Here is a 22,374-nt window from a genome sequence, read left to right on the forward strand (position 1 = left end):
TATCATAGATATGATAGATGATAGATAGATAGATAGATAGATAGATAGATAGATAGATAGATAGATAGCTTTAGGGAATGAGTTGCTTGATAATCATGGACTATCATATGATAAGATGTTAGATATCATCTAGTTAAACTTCACTCCATGGTCAAATAAGGAAACCAAGGCTCAAAGAAGTTAAAAGACTCAAAGGAGGCCCTGCTCCTTGACCAATCACCCTTCTCCATGTGGGCATCAGCCTACAGTCTTGACTTATAGAGATAACTTTTGCCTCTGACATGCAAGGTGCGGGGTGTGGATGGGTTTGAGGAGTGAGCTTAATAAAGGTCCCTTGTGCTTTAGGGATAAATATACAACTCTTGCTCATTGCATTGGGTCTAAATGATTATGACTTCAACAAGTATCAGGCTTGGGATGTGGCTCAGCTGCCGACTTCTTGCCTAACTTGGGCAAGGTGATGGGTCCCATCCTGAAACCAAGCAGGAAATGGTGGCAGGGGAGGGGGGATCAAAACAAGTATCTGTCACCTGGACAGCAAGCACTAGAAGCAGCTGAGAAAACCTGATGTGGGCTGCAAGGCTTCTGTGCTCAGGAGCAGCTGAGAAAACCTGACGTGGGCTGCATGGCCTCTGTGCACAGGAGCAGCTGAGAAAACCTGACGTGGGCTGCAAGGCCGCTGTGCTCAGGAGCAGCTGGAAAAACCTGACATGGGCTGCAAGGCCGCTGTGCTCAGGAGCAGCTGGGAAAACCTGACGTGGGCTGCATGGCCACTTTGCTCAGGAGCGTCTGACCTCGAGACAGGTGCACTGCTCTCAATGGGAACCCGTTGGCAATTCAGGACTCACAAGCTACGGCCACAAAAGCTTTCCTCTCATCATTCTGCTTGGCTCTCAGCTCTCTCCACACCCAACCCTTTCTACTCCTCACAGGGCCTAGAAGCCCTTCACACCTTCCAGATCTTTCCACCTGCTGTTTTGTAGAGACCACATTTTATAATGCAAGATAGAGGCTGATAGATGCCACAAGGTGGGTGTACCCAGCTCCTGAGATTTAGGAATGGGAAAGATGGGGTATTCTACTAAAATGAGAGGAAGGAGATGCCTGCAGCAGATACTGCAGGTGTCAGTGGTCAGGGAAGTGAGTGGCAGGCACAATGGAGGGAGTGGCAGGCACTTGTCAGAGACCCGGGAGGCTGGACTGCTTCTCAGCACACTCTCCCAGCCTCCCACTCTTGTTCCATGCTTCCTTTGATCTGTTCCACGTTATGCTCAGGAAGAACTGTTCACTGAGAGCCCTAGCTGCAGACAGAGCCACACCCTCACCAGCAGCAACAGCCTTCTCCTCTATTATTAACCACCTCCCAGGGTGGAGACTCTAAGGCTTCCTGGGCCACCTTTGGCCCCCACCCCACCCGCACACCAGCTGTCCTTCCCGGTTGCCCCAACATTGCCATGATCTCACTGCTACTGACCCTCCCCTCTCCAAACCTGTGACTCTTTCCATCTGTGTCCCTAGCAGCAAACAACAACACAACCGGACCCATCCTGTCCCCGAGTGACTGCAGATCCTCCCCATAGTTCTAAGGCTCTCGTGAACTGTGGGTCACTATGGCCAGCTCTCTCTGGCATCTTTCTTTCTTGGCTTGTTTCTGCAGTAGACCCCGGCTACAGAGTTCTAGCTGGTCATGTGGCTTTCGGATCTAATTTGCATTTCTCCGCCACACAGCCTTTAGCATCAGAGTGGAAGAGATACGTCAAATCCAACTTAGCCTTAACCTGCCAGCAAGCCTCTTGGCCTGGGTTCCAGCCTCCTCTTCCTCCTTCTCTTTACGAGGCATCAGAGATGGAGCTGATGAACCAACAGGTCACAGAGTACATCTGTCACCTACACACCCATCTTTGGAGCATGATGTGGGAAGGAAAGGGATGACTGTCTGTTTTTAGGTGTAATTAACACCCCCAAAGTGCACAGAACTTGGGTGGTTCCTTCATTAAGTTTTGACAGTTGTATTCTTGACAGTTGTAAGACAATCAGTCACACCAAACAAGGAATAGGAGGCTTCATCTGTGTTATACAAGCCACTGTATTCAGGGGTCTGCTCGTCATGATAACGTAACCTGTCACCTCACACAGTGGCTGGTTTTGGGTGTCAACTTGACACAGTTAGACTCAAGACAGGAAGGATCCTCAGTTAAGGAAATGCCTCCACGAGATCCAGCTGTAAGGATCAATTAGTGATCAATAGGGGAGGGCCCAGCCCATAATGGGTGGCCCCATCCCTGGGCTGATGGTCTTAGGTTCCATAAGAATGTGGGCTGAGAGAGCCATGGGAAGCAAGTCGGTAAGCAGCACTCCTCCATGGCCTCTGCATCAGTTCCTGCCTCTGGGGTCCTGCCATGTTTGAGTTCCTGCCCTGACTTCCATCAGTGATGAACAGCAATGCTGAAGTGTAAGCCAAATAACACTTTCCTCCCTAACTTGCTTTATGGTCATGGTGTTTCATTGCAGCAACAGAAACCCTAACTAAGACATCTAACACACCTCATAACTGCCCCTCTGCCTTCAGCCCTCTTAATCCGCCAAGATTTTCCTCAACAATGGGTGTTCTGCATTCCTGCTGAAGGCCTGGGCCTTCCTCATTGCTACCCTCACTAAAATTAACCCACAGGATACTTCATTCACGTGTTCCTTTTCTGTCCTAGTGAGAACCATCTTTCTCTATGCAGAGATGATGGCTTCTGACTGGTCCCACACAGAGTCAGGCTTCGGTAGGAATCCAGGCCATGTTTTGTGCAGGACAAAGTAAACATCCTCGACACCATGCATTTTTAGTTTTCTCTTAATAAAATATGAAAGGTTATTGAAATAACTGTCTGAAGCTTTAAATAATTGCCCAGAAGTCACACCAAAATTTACATATACATCTGTTTTTACACCTAATATTTAAGCACATTATTTGACAATTTCATACGTGTATATAATATATCTTGATCATCATATCTACCCTCAACTCCCTCTGGACTTCAGACACAGATGCCTCTCCCGTCTTCCTGTCTATGCCATTGTCATCTCTTCCTCCTCTTCCTCCTCCTCTTCTTCCTCCTTTTCCCCCCACTGAGGTTATCAGTGGAACTTGCAAGAGCACAGGCAACCTGCCAGCAGCCACACCCATGGAGGAAGCTGACTCCTCCCACCAGCAGCCATCAATTGCCTGCAGCTATTTGGTTAAGGGTGGAGCCTCCTGAGCCCTTCCCTACCCACACCTCTGCGGCCATGAAATCATTGACTGGCTTGATCTTGTGCAAGCCACGTGTATGAAGCTATTTCTGAAGTCTAAATCTGTGTTATTGCAATGTAAGACTTATGAAGCCAATGTGAAAAATCATAGCGCCAAAATTGCTCTCTGTTTAATATTGCTATAAAAAAAAAAGTGACCTGCCCTGGAAACCTTAATTGAGGTCACGGGTTTTGATTGAATGCCACACCTGCTGCTTATTCCACCCTTAATGATGAAAAGGTAGGTGGGAGTCACATGCTTTGGGCCCGAGTTCCCACTATGACCAAAATCTGTGGGTTCCACATCCCCAAAAGAAAAAGGCGGGTTAAAATTTGCTGAGATTTTTGGCTGAAAATTTTTGACTTACAAACAGAGACAAATATGGTATTATCTCAACAACATTATCATTTTATTTTGCTAGAAGATAAAGGGACAGAAAGTCTGATCCTATGGGTCTCCTGGAGTCTTGAGATTTCATAATTATGACTTAGTAGAAAAAGACCTGATTAGTAGGCCTGGTGCGGGAACAGAATCACGCCCAATTTCAGTGACTATCTCATACAGCAGGGCTGCAGGGGACTCAGAGGGACAAATGAGTGCTTCTGTCTCCTGGGCCAACCCTGTCTTCAGGCTTCATGCCAGCCTGTTTCCCGCCACCCCACCCCACCCAGGGTCCCCTGTATGATAGACCACTGCTGGGACCTCTCTCAGCCTTGCTTCTCAGGCCTTCCTTCCTCTAGCTGTGGACTGCCAAGGCGCTGCTGTAGACCTCTGTATGAAGCATTTGGGCGATGCCCCTAGGAAATTTCCCAGCATGCTCAGTTGACAAGCGTTGAGGAGATGAGTGACGCTCTCATCCCTGGACATGTCCAGTGCACGGTGCCTGGTCTTCTGCTGAGAGATTTGCATGCGTCCTTCTTGCTTTGGGTGAGAAAATAGATCACAGTAGTTGCTGTTTTGAGATAAGATTCCATGTAGCCCAGGCTTCCTTTGAACCTACTATGTAGCCCAGGATGGACCTGAAGTCCTCATTCCTCCTTCCCCCACCCCTCCTGATGCTGGAGTCATAGACTTGAGCCACCAGACCCAGTCTGTGATGCTGAGCAACTGAACCGGGGCTTTGTGCATGCTAGGCAAGCCGCAGCCTGGCTACGCCAAGTCTCGAGACAAAATGATTTCTCAAACCCCTTCTTACTAAGGATGGCAGGCTTCTGCCCTGAGTCCTTCATCCTGTCCTCTCAGCCCTGCAGTCTGACTCACTCTGTGGCTTCCACTGCAGCTTGGTCCTTGCCCAGGCTCTAGATGGGTGATGACTTCAGCCAAGGGAGATCTGGGGAGGCTGGGGCAGACTTTACTACCCAGCTGCGTCACCTAAGATGCTCCCTGGTTCCTGAAATCATGTCACCGTGTAAACTCCAGCCCCGGGCTTAGGATCCTGGCCTCGTTCCTATCTGGCCTCCTGTAGTAGAGTACACGCATACAACACACATACATACACACACAACACACACACAACACACACATACACACACCACACACACACACACCTACCTTAATATTCAAGCTCTGGATTTTCAAAATCTAGAGGAACCTAAATCTCACCAAAACCACTGAGCTCAGTGACCAAATCCTAGGGCTTGGAGATCCCTGACCACAGAAAGCAGAGTCCCAGGAGGCCTCAGCTGCAGGAGCAATGTCATCTGAGATCACAGAAGATGCCAGCCAGGGGCTGCCAAGAAAGTTCTGAGGTTTAGAGTAGCCAATGGCCTTTGGCTTAGAGTCAGGTCTCAGATAGCCCTGGCAGGGAAAGGCAGTTGCCAGGCATTGGAGGCACTGAACAAGATGCAATCCCTATCTCTGGGTTCCCTTGTAATAGTCGACTGGAGCTCCAGGCCTTGGTGGGGGCCTGGACTGGGTTACCCCCGACAAGGGAGGGATAACAATGTATGATTTCACATTCCACAGTGTGCACGTGCCCACGCGGAAGAAAGAGAGAGGCAGAACCGCATCGAGGCAGTTATTCTGGTCGTAAGACTGGGTGCTTTTCATGTTTTGTCTGCTTTTCTGCATATCTCAGATTCTCTGCAATGAATATGTATTACCGTTGTAATCTGTAAAAGGTTGGTTTTAAAATTCATACAAAATTACAGTTTTATGGTAGTCATTTTGCAATCAAATCTATTTTGCTTACATGTGGGATTCTTGTGTTTATGAACAAGAATTCCTTCCTGTTCTTCCCCATCTCCAGTTTTATGGCCCTGGTGTTGATGGCTCACTAGGCCAGCTGTCCTCTCCAGCCAGGCACTAGTGGACATGTGGATAATCAGGGTTCACAGGAGACCGTTCTTACCCCTGAGAAGAGCACAAGCCTCAAGCCAGAGCTCTACCCCCCCCCCATCCGGGTGTACCCGGTCCCTCCCTCTCTCTCCTGCTTCTGACCTTCTGACAAACCCGATCTTTTCCTCCCATTCTCCTCCAGCTTCTGTTCCTGCAGGAAAGTTTACACAGCTCAATCCACTCATTCACAGAGCATCCACTTAATATCCTCTACACACCAAGTTCTGATCACAGCTGGATCAGGCCGCTCCTCTGGCCCGCCCCAGATGAGAGCAGAATTCTCCACGAGCATGTTGGGAAGGCTCACAAGCCAGTCTGGAGGGTGGTCTGTCACCTCTGGAGCCACCAGCAGCCTTCTCCGTTTGTCCCCTTCACATCATCAGATCTCTACGTTTTTGGGGGCCATGACCTCGACACCATTCGGGAAAGGGATTGAAATTTTCAGGATGTTAGCCAGTCACTATGACAGCGATAGCTAATAGTGTTATGCTACAAGGATCATCTAGAGTTTGGGTCTATGCCGTTCATGTCTGTAGACGATAAATTGTTTTGATTATATTCCCAAGCGAGCATTAGCCCAACAGTGGCTAACACTGAGAATGTGCTCCACCTCAATCTAAATGCTTTTACGCATAGAATCTCATTCACTCCTCACAGAGGCCCAAGGTCACTGGTTCTGACATTATGCTTGTGTTACAGACGAGAAAATAAGGGCACAGTGACAGTTATGAATTTTCCTTGAGACCACAGAACCAGCAATGATGGGTCTGGGTTACAAACTCATCTGGTTCAGAGCAGTGCTAACACTGACAAGGATACTCACACCCACAAGGTTCTGCACTAAACGACGGTGATGGAAAGTTCCACCACAACAGGGGACACTGGCCAGGTCCCCAGGAGTCGAGGACTATTGGAGTGGGAGAAGCTGAGACCCAAGAGGAGCTGAGGAGGAGAATGTTTTAGATAGAGCTTTATCCAGCTGTGAAGTCTGGAGAAACTGAGTCTCAGGGAAAGGGCAAGAGCTCCCTTCCATCCACACATTGAGAGAGACATCCATGCCTTTAGGCACACATTGAGAGGCTTGGGTTCTGTAACACTAATGGGGCTTTTTGTTAAGGTCAATGGGTAGGTGCCGAAGGATTTGCTTTTCCTTTCAAGACACAGTGGTAGCACTGAGCTACACCCCCAGCCCTGCTGTGGCCTTTAAAGAAGGGAAATCCCAAAGCTCAGGATTGGCAGAAGACTCTTTATTGTGTCAGTGTGGAAAATGGGTCAGAAGGCTAACGCCTACAGACATCTACAAGGGCTATGTCACTGTGATCCAGAGAGACAGACGTCAGGAGTGTCGCAGGGCAGTAGCTACCAGGTGGGAACCCCAGTTTCTCCTTCTTATAATTAGTCTGTATCTTGGTTAGGAGACTTGGTCATGCCAGCTTGTCCTACCCAAGTGACAAAATGCCTTGTCTCATAGCTGATTCTTCTCTCAACTAGACTGGATCTCCTTTGGGGACAAGAACCCTTTTGACAATGCATCTGTTAGTCCTTGGCGGCATAGTCCCGGACACAGGTGAGCTATGTCTGTGCTCGGAATGAATAAATGATCAGATTTGTTATCTTACAACCCTTCTATCAAGGAGTTTTATTATCTAAATGCATCTTGCTGAAATCAAAGATCGTCTCCAGCTCCTTCCTTCCTTTGGGCCTCAATGCACTAACATGCCAAGCAAAACTAGGTAACTAGCCTACGTAAAATGCCCAGCACAAAGGGTCCACAGGAAATGGAAATAATGTTGTTATAGCAAATTAATTACAATATTTATTAAGTTACGACTGCAAATGAATTGTGTGTAAACAGATGTGTGCACGCATGCTATCCACCATGTGTCTCTCTACTGTGAATTACCAGTCTACTTGGGTGCCTTCTTTTTGCCTGGATCCACACCTAAGCTGAAGTTAGCTTCGTGAAGTCCGTTTTTCTCTTCTCTAGACCTTCTGAAGGATTCATGCACCAAATAACTAAATTATAACTTGGTAGCTAAACAAATTATGCAAAATTATACTTCATGAATATTTTATTTTTCCAAACCCTGAAGCCAGACTCCAGACAGGTTTATGTCTGCAGCAATCTGTATCAGACTCCACCGAATTCGGCTAAAGACAAATGACTTCTTTCTAAGCCCTAACTTTCTTCCCCTTGTTGAGGTTTTCTTAAGGGATGCCTCAAAGGTTTTATTGTAAGTAACAGAAGTAATTGCATTCCACCCTTCTCTTAGCCTGCTAAAGCAGGAACTGGTGTCTGGCTTCACCCACTAAATCTACCTGAAATCACTCAAGGTCAGCAGTGGCCCAAGTCTGACGTGCCAGATGGCCAGTGAGTAAACAGCTCATGATTGACTGTGGAACAACTGGTCTCATGGGTCGCCCCACACACCCGCTTTGGTCTCAGAAATTATCTTCTATGTTGAAATTGACGATGAACTAAAGTCGGCTATTGTCGTCCAGTGTTCGGAGCCCGGGAGGGTGGGGCAGTGGTGTGCGTGTGTAGTCTCTCCCGAGATCAGAATTGCACACACGAATTGCAGCTGGTTGATTTCTCCTTCTTTCTCAGTTACCTTCTGCTGGTTTCCACCCTGCGACACCTCATTTTAAGAGTTTCCCCACAAAGGGTCATGGCTGCATTCTCTAAGAAGCCAGAGGAAGAAAATGATGCCTTTGTCATTAGTAAGACTCTGCTGCCCCTCTCATGGGCTCTGGGTTGTGGAGTCTTGCTGGGTAAATGCCCAAATGGAGTGACTTCGAAATGGCCTGGAATTCAAGGGGCTGAGAGAGATCGGGGTTCCTCCCTGCTTTGGGTCTTTGCTTTGCAAGCTCACAGAAGAAATGGTTAGCCTTGAGAGAAGATGTAGATGCATCCGGCCAGAGGGACAAAGAATGACAAGAAAAAGAAACAAGTACCTCTGCTGTGGAAAACTATGGAAGACACAGGAGAGGATGTATCAACGAGGCTGATTCCTCCCACTCCTTCACCCCTGTTAGTCCCACCGTAAACACACTGTGGTCCCACCGTAAACACACTGTGGAAGAAAAACGTCAGGTCTTTTTATAGACACTGCTGACTCATGGGAGTTCAATAGAGGTTATCTAATTATTTTTTGTCTGATCAACAGGCTGAGTTTCCAAATATAAAGTACCCACCTTTCCCAGAAAAGGGCAAAGGGGTTAGTGAGCAAAAAGGCCTTGCTACCCCAAGGGCATCGAGCAATCCCGACTCCGACTGGGCACAAGACTTAGACAGGTCCAGGATCCGGCTACAGGGAAAACTGGAAACTGCCCACATCGGGTGTCATTCCTCATCACCCGGTCAAGCAAACATCGCGGAGGAGTGTGGGAAATGGCAGCTATTGGTGGAAAGATCTAGAAGTCAGACTGCTTATTGGCTGAGTGACCAGTAACAAATAACTTTGGCCTGATGCAGCCTCTGTGCTTTACCCTTTAAAAGGCTGTAAAGATGTCTCCTTCCAGGGTCATTATATGATTGGGTCCGCTGCCGTGTACCACCCTGAATGAACGCACTCACGCTCATCTGAGACTGCTAAATGGAATGATGGCCTGAAGTCAGCATGCATTATAAATGGCCCAGCACTAAAGGGCTTTGCAGCAGGTCAACCCCAGTGACTCTGCTCTTCCCACGCCGCGCCGTGGCTGCCTCCCTGTTGGTGCCACCTAGGCTCTCTCCCTCCATCGTTTCTTTGCCTTTCCCCACTTCTCCAACTCTGGCTTGGGAATGTGTGTTGGATAGTTATTTTCACCTGAGAGGAGGGAGCCTTACTTGAGGAAATGCCTCTGTAAGATGGGGCTGTAGGCAAGCCTGTAGTTCATTTTCTTAATCAGTGATTGCTGTGGGAGGGCCCAGTCCATTGTGGGCGGGGCCACCCTAGACTGGCGGTCCTGGATCCTATGAGAAAGCAGGCTAATTAAGCCACTATGCAACACCACTCCACAATCTCGCATCAGCTCCTGCCTTCAGGTTCCTGTCCTGACTTCCTTCTATGATGGACTACAGGGTGGGGGTGCAACCAAACAAACCCTTTCCTCTCCAATTTGATTTTGTCATTGTGGTGGCTTGAGAGAAAATGTCCCCCAAAGGGGGTGGCACTACCAGGAGGTGTGGCCTTGTTGGAGTGGGTGTGGCATTGTTGGAGGAAGTGCGTCACTGTGGGGGAGGGCTTTGAGCTCGCCTATGCTCAAGCTACACCCAGTGTAGCACAGTCTCCTTCTGCTGCCTGTGAATCAAGACCTAGAACTCCCAGCTCCAGAACCACATCTGCCAGCATGCCACCCTTCTCCCCATCCTGATGCTAACAGACTGACTCTCTGAAACAGCGAGAGAGCCACCTCAGTTAAATGTTTTTCTTTATGAGAGCTGCCATGGTCATGGTGTCTCTTCACAGCAACAAAAAACCCTAAGACAGTCACGGTGTTTCAACATAGCAATAGAAGTCTTAACTAGAACAGAGGGGATTCCGCAGAGGTGGCAAGGTGAAGGTCATGCAGCTCAAAATGCAGCATCTTGAAGGTCACTTTCCGACCATTCTTGTGACAGGTGTCAGTAAAAAAAAAACCTCCCCAGGGCCTCCCGTGCAACTAGGTCTTCAGAGTGGAGGGAGAAGCAACGTTTAAGAGGAAGGAATTGTCGTTTCTTCCTCAGACCTTCCTTGGGTGTTGTGATAGTTTGTCTGTGTTCTGACAAATAAAGCTTGCCTGACAACCAGAGGATAGAGGTAGCCACTAGTTAACCATAGAGGTCTGGAGGTCTGTACAGACAGACAGGAAGTGATATGGCTGGGCAGAGAGAGGAAGTGATAAGGTGGGGCGTAGACAGGAGCTTGGCCCTTTTAGGTCTGAGGAGGTGGAGAGGTAGGAGGTGACTGTGGCTGCTTCCTTAGCTCTCTGATCTTCACCCCAAAGACTCACTGTCTCCTAAAACTAACCCTGTCATTCTGATGCTGTGGGGTGTCTGCCACGCCTTTGGGCTGTGTGAGGGAAAGACACACTTTTCGCCCCCACAAAGCTTTCGTACTGAGGAATGGGTGCCTGATAAGTTTTCCCTTCTTCTAGGAGTATTTGCATTTTAATTGAGAATTCAAACAAAATGATTCCAGCAGCGCGATTTTAGGTTTCAGTCAGCTAATAAGGGAGGCATGTGGATTTTGTTTGTTTTGTTTGTTTGCAAACAAGGAATCCTTCAGTGGGACTTAAAAAGCATGCAAATAAAAGATTTCTTTAAAAAGTGGTTGGCTGGGTGTATTAGTCCGATGTCTGTTTGCTGTAACAAGTGTGTGTTTGTGTGTGCGTGTGTGCGTGTATGCCTGGGTGTGTACCAGACATAAGCAATGGAAGGAAGAAAGGTTTATTTGGGCTTAGTCCCAGGGCACATTCCATCATGGTAGAGAACAGAGAGGTAGCTGGTCACATTGCATGTGCAGTGAAGCGGCAGAGAACAAGAATCCCGTCCTTTTGGTTCAGTCCAGGGCCCAGCCCCTCTTCCTACTACAGTGAATCTAATCAAGAAAATCCTCCACAGACCTGTCCGGAGACTAACCTGATCTAAATAATCCCTCACGGGCACCAGCAGCAGCTCCTGTCCATCCTTGGTGATCCCAGGAGCTGTCTGGTGTATAAACCATCACCCTCGGCCTCATCGAACAATGAATTTCCAGGAAACAGGACAGTGGGACATGATGGATCACACTGAGGTAGTGGGCCAGCGTGACCCAGTATCAGAATGCCCAAAGGACCAATGAGAGATTCTAAAATTAACTGTTGGGAAGAGAGAGAGAGGAATATTAGGAGAAATCTGCCCTTTAAATTGTATAAAGCATTTATTTAACTAATCACAAGATATGGACCACAGTTGTAAAATTGTAACATACGAGAGAATTGAAACGTTAAGTGTTCATTTCACTTGATTCATGATTATATCAAGGACAACTGTTAATTTATCTAAGTGTGACAATGTAACAGTTGTCTGAAAAATAATCCCTTCTTTACTAATTAATTTTTGTTTTTTTGTTTTTTTTTTGTTTTTTTTTTGATTTTTCGAGACAGGGTTTCTCCGTAGCTTTTGGAGCCTGTCCTGGAACTAGCTCTTGTAGACCAGGCTGGCCTCGAACTCACAGAGATCCGCCTGTCTCCGCCTCCCGAGTGCTGGGATTAAAGGTGTGCGCCACCACCGCCCGTGTTTTTCAAGTTTTCGTACATTTTAAAATTGTTTGCTGCCCGTATTTTAAATGTGTGCTCTCAAACAGCTACTAATCATATCTTTTGTGCTAGTTCATTTTGTGCGTCCTCTTGTCTAGGCTGTGGTGCCCGGCAGTTTGGTCAAACAGCAAACAAGTTATTGCTGGGAAGCAGCAATTCAAACGGGTTCTTACACAGCAGGGGAGGGCGAAGGGAGCAGAGGGCCTATCGTAGACCGAGCTGTCCTCCTCCAGGCAGCTGAAAGCCACCAAGATCAGAGACAGCGGATGGAGACGCACTTGTGGTTTAAGACGGCAGCAGAGATGCTCAAGCTGAGTTTCAGATCTGTCTGAGTCAAACTTAGGTCTGTAATATCCACCCTGTGCCCGGAGTCGCACTCACCAATCCAGAGGACAAGAGTCACAGGCCCTGTGTCAGCCAGCTCTTGATCACTGTGACAAAATACTTGAGGTATCAATAGGCTTAAAAAGAGGGAAGGTTTATCTTGGGCTACAAGTTTCAGACTTCAGCACATGGTTTGCAGGCCCAGTAGCTTTGTACGTTCCTGGCAACAAAGAACACTCATGGCAGGGAGAATTCTGTGAACTGAGATGCTCCCCCTGTGACAGAAAATAAAAGAGAGATGGGTAGGAGAAAAACCCTTCTCCAATAACCCAGCTTTCTTCCCTGAGGCCCCACCTCTAAAAGTTCACCATCTCCCCCAAATGCCACCATCAACTCAAAGGCCTCTAGGAGACATTCTCAACCCTAATTGATGTGGGAGTCCCGTCTCTGTGCTGAGATTACCACTAATGAATAAAGATCTGCTTTGAGTCTATGGCAGGGAAGAACAGAACTAGGCAGGGAAAGCTAGGCTGTATGCTGGGAGGAAGAAGGGTGGAGTTGGAGAGAAGCCATGGAGCCATGGGAGACAGATGCTGGGAATTTTACCCAGTAAGCCACAGCCACGTGGCAATACACAGATTAATAGAAATGGGTTAAACTAAGATGTAGGAGTTAGCCAATAAGAAGTTAGAGCTAGTGGGCCAAGCAGTGATTTAATTAATATAGTTTCTGTGTGTGGTTATTTGAGGTCTAAGCTAGCCGGGTAGGTCAGGAAGAACAAGCAGCCCATCTTGCTATACCTGACTACTGCACAGACCTCTCCTAAGATTTTCTTTCTTTTTTTTTTTTTGAAGGTTTATAAACTTTATTAAAACATTAGGGTTTCTATATACACAGAGACAAAAATGTGAACTCAGCATGTTGTATTTATACATTTGTACATACATATATTTATATATCATAACAATAATCAAAGGAAAAGAGGCTGTCGATTTGAAAGGGAGCATGGGAGGGGCTGGAGGGGAAAGGGAAAGTGCTTTAATTCAATTTTAATTAAAATGTATTTTTTAATGCTATTTAAAAAATGTCCCTTCACTTATTTTTTAAGCCAGTGTCTTGTGTAGGCCAGCCCAGTCCTGAGCCAGGGATGAGCTAGAACTCCTGATCCTGCTGCAGCGTGCTGGGATACTGGAATGTGCCACCAAATCTAGCCTTTGAACATGCCTTTAAAGGATGACAGAGATGTGGGTAAAGTAAAAGGGCAGGGTGAGAGAAACATGATTGGCACCTTCTGTGAAAGGGGAAATTGGACTCTGAAATAGACCAGTTACCCAGTTACACCTATGCTGGTTTATTTTCTTATCAACTCTCAACTCGTCCTCCATAAACCAAGCCCAAGTTCTCCCACTACGTCCCCTTTCGTTTTTTTCCATAAAGTATTCCAGAAATACTGAAGGGGATAATGATAGCATGTTGACCAGTAAGAGCACTGATAATACCCTGTGAACTTATTATGTAGCTTAAAAAAATAAACTTCACAGAGTTCACAATAAATGAGGCAAAACACAAAGGCAGAGAACCGTGGGGCCATAGGAGGGGAGGGGACGGCCACCGTGAACGAGTCTGACTGAAGCCTCTTGCCAGCGGAGAATGGAGAATTCCAACACAGCTAACATTGCCTGAAGGTCTCTCTCCCTTCCCAGCAGGGACCCTGCTGGCTTTCTAGGACTCTCACTGACAACCTGTGCTGCAGGAACAAGACATTCCCCAGCTCTCTTGTGCAACCCCAGTGGTCCCTGGTTTTATCTTATCTTACTGTGGTCCCATCGAAGGCAACTCCAGAACCATAGATAACCTCACTTGTCAAGAAGAGAAAGGGGGGATTGTGTCTTAGGTACTCTAGGTTGGAACTTGAGAGCCACTAAGTGGCATACACTTTGACACATTGCAGGGCAGTTTTTCTCTGAGCAGCTCACTCTCACTCCCTTGGGTGTGCCCTATTCTCTCCGCTTGCTCCAGTTTGCTCTCTATTGCTGTGATAAAACACCATGACCAAAGCAACTTGAGGAGCAAAGGTTTTATTTTGTGTATACGTCAGGATTGCAGTTCATCATTTAGGGAAGCCAAGGAAGGAGCTCAAGGAAGGCAAGAAACTGGAGGCAGAAACTGAAACAAAGACCATGGAGGGAGCTGCTTACTGGCTTGCCCCCCATGGCTTGCCCACCATACTTTCCTGTACCACCCAGGCAGAAAATTACCAGACACAGTCCTCACCTCTCTGTCCATTTTCATAGGCTCCACCTCGGCTTTGTAGCAGCTCACCGTGAAATCCCCCTGCATGGTGTGGCCAAGGATCCAGTTTTACCTGAGTGGAGGTCTTGGAAAAAAACTTCTCGGGCTTCCACGGCAACACTGTGGAGCTGAGCTTCCAACCCCATGTATGGTTTTAGTAAACATGTTTCCCTTCCCTCCTGTGGTGACGGTGTGTGACGTTGTCATGCATTTGATTTCTTAAAAAATGTTTGTTTTCATTTTTGTTTTATTGCTGTTCTCTTTTCTTTTAAAAGAAAAAAATGGACATCTCTAGCGTTTTTTTATTATTTGATTTAAAAATAAATATTTACACCACATACGCGCTACCCATAAATAAGATACAGCATCATTACCAAGCCGTTTTATAGTTTGGCAAATGTTTTTGTACCTGAGCACCCTCTGTGTCTTGCTTTGGAGGCTCAACAATGTGTTTAGAGCTCTCTGTTTTGATACACGGGATTCTCACTCTTTCATGCTCTTCCAGCTTAAATCGGGCCCCATTGTGTGACTGCACCAGGACCATTGTGTGACTGCACCAGGAACTATTGATCCGTTTCTCCTGCCTCAGAAGTTAGATTATTTTCAAATTTACAGACAAGGGGAATGGACACCTTGAAGTTTCCTGCACTGCTGAGATCCTTTCTCAGAGGCTTTTTTTTTTTTTTTCAATCTACATTTCCCCCTGTATACTCTGTCCCTCTGAGCTAAGCGGTGAAATCTTGCAGCTGGCTCACACTCTGCCTCTCTGGGCGCAGCGAAGGATAGCACAGAGTGGTCATTTAATGAGCCCAGGAAGGCGTCACTCGGTGGCTGGCCCTCTCCTCGCGGGGTATCGCTGTAAGAATGAGTTGGGGGAGCTTAGTTATCTGAATAATTGCCCTGTCTAGACTCAACTGCCACCTCCCTGACGGTCTTGGCACCGTCCAAAAGAGGTCAGTGCTAACGGAGCTCAGTTAAATATAGACATCTAGGAATAAAAGGCCTAATTAAGAACCAGGAAGTTGCTCTCGGGAAATTAACAAAGTTTGCCAAGGCATCCTTAGGTGTGCCAAAGCCCAATTTGGCATAGAAATGCTGATGAGAGCCCCAAGCTGGGAGGTAGGAAGAATGGGCTCAAGTCCCCCAGTTCACGAGGGCTGGCTGGCTGGCAGCGCGCCACGCCCCCCAGGCCACACTTTCTCTGATAGGCAACGGAGAAAGTGCAGCAGAGAAATTGGAGGTTCCCTCCTCCCAGCTCTGTCTTCTCCCAATTACAAAGTTAGCAGAAGGAAAACAAATCTGAGCCTGAACGAAACCTCTCTCATCTGAGATACATTTTTCCTCCTTCAGACTCGGGGAGGACTTCCGGTGAATTCTCGCGGTGTTTCAATAGAGCAAGTGGAATGAGTTCTTTGTGCTAATCTGGGTATGTGGCCCTGTTTCTAGGAGATTCTCAGGGGTTAAAAATAAGCTTGAGTCGGGGATATTTATTCTCCATAAGCAAGATTCATCATATGAAGTTGCCATTTGTAACAGGTAGCGGAGGCTGCAGAGCAGAGTCCGGTGAAGGTGTTTGCGGTGACCTCTCCTGTAGAATGGGGTTGTCTGCCTCCTAGGGTGCCTGGGCAGATCAATGGGAATAATGTACTGGAAAGCACTTTGAAAAATGCGAAGTGCAATTCAAATGGATTATTGACAGGCTTTGTTAAGTGTCCGTTTGATTGCCGAATGTCCTTGAACGCAATGAAGCATCATTTCTTATAAGCCGTTTTATAACTCAGACGTTTCTACTAATTCTGAATGACCTTCCCACCAATCAGTTCAGCTCTTGTGGTTTTGCTCTAAAGCCCAGGGAGCCACCGCATGGAACCTTACGAAGTAGAAGAAAGGCTTTTTTGAGTCACCTGGTATGACTCCGCCTGTCCTAACTCATTCCTGTATCACCACAGACAATGCCTGAGTCCCTGGCTGCAAAGCTCTTATCAGAGAAACTTCTGGGGTGTAGAGTTGCCCTAAATTGATGGGCTCCTCTCCCTAGCCTGCCTGAATGTCAGAGAGTCCAATGTATTTCCACCTGCCAGCTCCAGGCTGCTGTCTATATCAGGCATGGGCTGACCATAGTCCTCAGGTTGAATCTGTACAGAACATTGCTTTATAGGCAGTAAGCTAAAAGTGGTTCCACAATTTAAAACAGTTTTACATTTTTAAGATGTGAAAACCTTTTTATATTTTAAGAAAACTTTAGGAGGTGAAGTTACACGAGATTCAAATTTCTGTGTCTATAAATAAAGTTTTATTGAGACTCAGCTACAGCCTTTTGTCTCCGTGTTGTCTCCGTGGCAACTGTGGCACTACTGTGGCAGAGTCTCATAGTAACAGAACCTCTACAGCCTGCATACCTAATGTCTTTACTAACTCTCTCCTTACAAGAAAATGTTGCCAACCCCTACCTCAGAGTTACATAAGTAATCCTAAGCCCTCTCTAACATCTGAGCAATATTACTATGTCATCAGCTCTCCCTAAGGAACCTTCGGAAGGCCTTCTTACAGTATAGTAGCTGAATTGGGTGCTAGAAACATCTAAAATATCGTTAGTGATATTAAGTGGTCCCCAAACTTCAAGGATCCACCAGTCAGTAACAGCAATTAATATGTAAGCAGTGGTTAAGAGCACAAACCCCAGAATTGTTGTCGGGGTTTCTGTCCTGCCCAGTTCCCGCAATCGTTAAGTCCCAAAGAAATCACAAAGAGTTTTACATTAGTTATAAACTGATTGGTCCATTAGTTCAGGCTTCTTATTAAGTCTTATAACTTACATTAACTCATTATTCTTATCTGTGTTAGCCACATGGCTCAGTACCTTTTTTAGCAAGGTAGTCACATCTTGCTTCTTCTGTGGTCAGGTCAGAACTCCAGAGGAATGGGCTTCCTTCTTCCCAGAATTTTTCTGTTCTCATTGACCCACCTCTACTTCCTGTCTGGTCGTCCCATCTATACTTCCTGCCTGGTTACTGGCCAATCAGCGTTTATTTAAAACATAATTGACAGAATTCAAACCATGGTCCCACACCACAGAATCATGATCTCTGGGGCTGGAAGAGAAGCTCTGTTCAGAGCAGCAACACTATGTTCACTGGGTTTCTTCCCTGACCTGCCTTGGCCTCAGTTTGCTCTGCTTGAGAAGGGAGAATGGGACTAAGACTCACACTAAAAACCGTTTTGAATTAAAGGAGAATCTGCCCAGGCAAGAGTCCTCACACAGCATCGACTGGGACAGAGCTTTGGATGAAAGTCATTATCCATGTGCTGAGAAGTATAGTCAACGTTTCCAAGGCCAGGGTGGAAGTTTGTGTGTGTGAGCACAGACACCCAGCGGCAAGCAGGACTTGGGTTTCTTAAGAAGAGTCTAGGAAGGGCGTCATGGGTGTTGTAGGACAGGCAGGGCTTTTCCCGACAGGTGAGAAGGTGTTTTAAAGAAACATCTTTTATTTATTTGTTTGTTTATGGTTTTCTTAAAGACTTGGTTTCTCTGTGTAACAGCCCTGGCTGACCAGGGACTCTCTTTGTAGACCAGGCTAGCCTTGAACTCACAGAGATCCATCTGCCTCTGCCTCCAGAGCGCTAGGATTAAAGGCGTGCGCCACCACCTTTAATGCCGCAGGAGCAAAGATGATGTCTCAAAGGTACTTCATCTCCTCTCCCACTCCCACTTCTCTAGAGAACGCCTCGCCTAGGTGATAAGATTCTCTCTCCCCTCCACCTCCATTGCCTGCAGCTCCTCATGGAGAAACATAAATTCTTCTCTGTCTCCTTTCTCCAACCACACCAAATGGCGCTCACCCCGCCCTTCCCAGGGCTCTTCTCTATCCACGCCCTTCCCTCTCTCTCCCTCTCTCTGCCTCTCTACCCTCCTCAGAGGCCTCTCCCTGCTCTCAGGATTTTCTCACTTCCTGAGTCTTGAGACTCCTCCCTCTACCTTGCACTTCACTGTGAGCCTGTGAGCCCATGAGCCCGGCCCTCCCTCAACCCTGACGGGGCTACTGCTTCATTTCCCAGACTATGTTTTCCTGCTCGCCACCCCAGCCTCCCTGTAACCCTCGGTGGTAATGTCACTTTCTCAGGAATACCCCATGTTCCTTGTGCTGCACTGCTGTTCTCACTGGGTTCGCACAACCATGAGCTGATTAATTACACATGACCTTGTGTGACCTCCGTGAAGGAAGTTTGCGCCTTGATTGCTGATACATGCCCAGCTCCAAAAGCAGAGCTGACAGACACCCAGACACCATGTGTTGACCGGTTCATTCTCTCACTAAGCAGTTATCTTCAGTCAGTATGGACTGGGTTGACTTAAAGCGCTGCCCAGGGCCCGGCTTGATCTATATATGTCTACCAAGATTTATAGAATGCAGGAAGGAAAACCTTTGAAAATATATCTCCAAATGTACTCCGAGGACAATCCTTATACAGATATGTAATCTGAATGGCCTGATGGGGCTCTGCTTCCCCTCCCAAGAGGCCTCTGGTAATTGGGCCTAAAAAAGCAGGAACTACTAAACCCAGGGAATCTAGGGTATTGGGGGGGGGGGACGCACAGATGACTTCACACTGAGGTGGGTGGTTTGAATACTTTGCCCCTCATAGACTCATGCCTTTGAATGCTTGGCCCGTAGGGAGTGGCGTTACGAGGAGGTGTGGCCTTGTTGGAGTGGGTGTGGCCTGGATGGAAGAAGTGTGTCACTGTGGAGTGGGATGTGAGGTGTCCAGACATTCAAGCCATGCCCAGTGTGGAGTTTCTCTTTCTGCTGCCTGTGGATCAAGATGTAAACCTCTCAGCAGCTTCTCCGGCACCACGTCTACCTGCATGCTGCCATGCCCCACCCTGGTGTCAGTGAACTAAACCTCTGAAGCTGTAAGCCAGCTCCTGTTACGTGCTTTCTTTTATAAGACCTGCCGTGGTCATGGTGTCTCTTCGCAGCAATAGAGCCCCAACTAAGACACACTCCATCCCCATTTGATGCTTGGCTTTTCTCCACAGCAGGCTCATCACACCTGCATTTGGCTAAGTCTGAGTACCCACGGCTCTCAGAGAAAGCTGGCGGAGAGTCTCTGAGGGCTTGGAGCTTGGTTCTCAGCCTGTGGGTCGTGACCCCTGCATATCAGATATTTACATTATGATTCATAACAGCAGCAAAATTACAGTTATGAAGCATCAATAAAATAATGTTATGGTTGGAGGTCACCACAACATGAAGAACTGTATTAAAGGGTCACAGGATTAGGAACATTGAGAACCAGTGACCTAGAGCAATGGTCACATGCGGCTCCCACATGACGCGGCTCCCGTGAGTTTTAAACTATGAGTTACAACCCATTAATAAGCCAGGAAGTGAGCTAGGCATGGTGGTGCATGCCTTTGATCCCAGCACGTAGGAGGCAGAGACATGTGGATCTTTATGAGTTCTGGGACAACCTGGTCTACAGAGTGAGTTCTAGGACAGCCAAGGCTGCACAGAGAAAGCCTGTCTTAAAACACACACACACAAAGCCAAGAAATTCATTTCATGGATGATCTGGATAAGCATTTTTAAATAGCTTTGATAAAGAATAGAACTGTACAGGCTAGACTAGAATAAAACAGAATGGACCAGATCAAAGTCACTTAAACCCAATAAATGATTTTTCTAGAATGCTTGCTTTCAGAAGCCTATGTGTGTTTGTGTGCAGTCTGGGCTGAAATGCAAAGTGCAGTTCTTACTGTAGGCAACAGTCACCTTTGAAAGGCAGCAGTGTCCAGGAAGTGACTCTTCCCAGTATGAGATGGGTCTCTGCTGTGTGGCAGGAGCGAGAGTGCTCAAGCAGCCTCCCAAGTCCCAGCTCCCAGAAGAACGCAGGGTGCTGTTTTGTTTCCCAATGGTGTTGGGTCCTGGCTGCTTTCCCTGAGAACACAGTCTCTAAGCTTGTGAAAGAAGGCCTCCAGGAAATTGCAGTTCCCAGCATGCTCAGCTCATGACTTTTTCCCACCATGGTTGAGTCTTAAATGCGGTTCTGAAAATAAAACAGACAAAAAAACTGGGTGAGGAGTTCTGCCTCCTCTTGCTAATACATCAAATTATGCTAATGACTCCAAATCTCTAGCTATTCTCTTAAGACTGACTGAAAGCTAAGGAACTAGGTTGTCTCCTTGTATTTGGCTTTTGCCTGTCATATGATCGTCTCAGATTGAGCTTCCTGCCACCTAACTCTTGTTTACTCAAACTCCCAAGCTCCCTTGTTTCTTCCTACATTGTGTGCGCCTAGGGTCCTGTGGTTAACCTTTCTCCAGGATCTTCAGTTTGCTCAGTTAAATTGCTTCCTGTTCCTATGACCCTGGAGATACCGTGGTGGGTCCTGCTGACCTCAGCACCAGTCTTCTCCCTCCTCTGCCCTCTGTCTACAGCCCATGGATGTAAGTCAACAACAGCCGCTTGGGACCCAGGTGTCCCCAAGCTGAAAGGTCAGCCTCTGGCTTCATCTAACTGTGCGTGCGAGAAAGATGTTTAAACAGATGTCACGACACACAGTGGGCTTGTCATAAATACTAGAATAAAAAACAACAATAACATAAAAAATTATTCAGGCTAGACAAGGAAGAGAGAGCAAGAAACCATTAGAAAAGCCCGTCCTGCTGGAGAGTTCCCACGTGGCATTTCTCATTAAGGACAGTTCCTCCCGCAGACCCTCAGCCACTGCAGTACAAGAGAGCTCATGAAGTCCAGATGCGCAGTCCAGTTGAGCTCTGGGGACCCTAGGCCTAAGAACATGAAAGGGGAAAAAAGAAGAGAATGGGACCCACCCATGATGTCGTCCAGGGAGCTCGCCAGCTATCCCTTCCATGACCAATGCCTCCCCCAGGCGGACCACCAGCTTCCCTGCCTGTGATTCTAAGAGCAAATTCTATATTCTCCGAGCTCAACTGCTTCTCTACTTCTAAAAATAAGCAAATGCACTCACCAGCATTTCTGTTTCAGCTCATCTTCCATTCTCTGGGATCCTTTCAATTTCCACCAGTAATGACTGCAGAATCTCATTTGCAAGTTGCCTGGGCATATAATCCATTCACTGCTGCACCCTGTACCCAACTGGGAGCTCACCCATGATGCCCCTTAAAGACTCCTTGGTCCTATTGTCACTTACCAATGCCCTCTATTCCTCCAAATGCTGTTCTGCTGTGATTCTCGGGGAAAACAGACAAAGGAAGTTATCCCGGGGCTCTGGCTTCGCCATCCACTCAACCACGGGTCGGCCTCTCCCTCCCTAATCTTGCCTGGGACCTTCTGTTCTACCATCTTTTTCTTTTTTGTACATATCTTATTTCAGACTTTCATCTTCCAGACACTTCTCTTATGATCACTCTCGGTCCCATGCTTTCTCTCAGTTTTCTGCCGAGGTCTTTGTAAACCCTGAGCTCATTAAGTCCATCATAGCTTCCTTAAAAGCCTCGCAAATTTCTTCCCCATCTCTCATTGTGGTCCTTAAAGAGCTCTGTGATGACAGGAGGCTCTTCCTCGATGATGGTGCCTCCCAGGAGCAAACAATGGCCCTGCATTCTCTGCAGCCTCCCTGATAGTTTGCCTTCCTTGTGGTTTAAGTCATTTGAGACAAATATGAAGTCTGACGCTGTGATTTCCTGTTGCTTCTTGAGCTGGGGGACAGCGGTGCACAATCAAGGCATTTAGTAGTGAACTGACCACAACCAGGAAAACCATGCGGCGGATCTAGGATCTTTCTGTTTTGCCTTTCTGGAAGAGTCTTCTGCGAATAGTAAATTATTACTGTTAAATCTCCACTAACTCTTACTGAGAGCTGACTTCTTTGCCAAGCAATCCCTTAGGCTAACA

This window comes from Chionomys nivalis, chromosome 24, assembly GCF_950005125.1.
Source record: "Chionomys nivalis chromosome 24, mChiNiv1.1, whole genome shotgun sequence".
In the NCBI taxonomy this organism is placed as follows: domain Eukaryota; kingdom Metazoa; phylum Chordata; class Mammalia; order Rodentia; family Cricetidae; genus Chionomys; species Chionomys nivalis.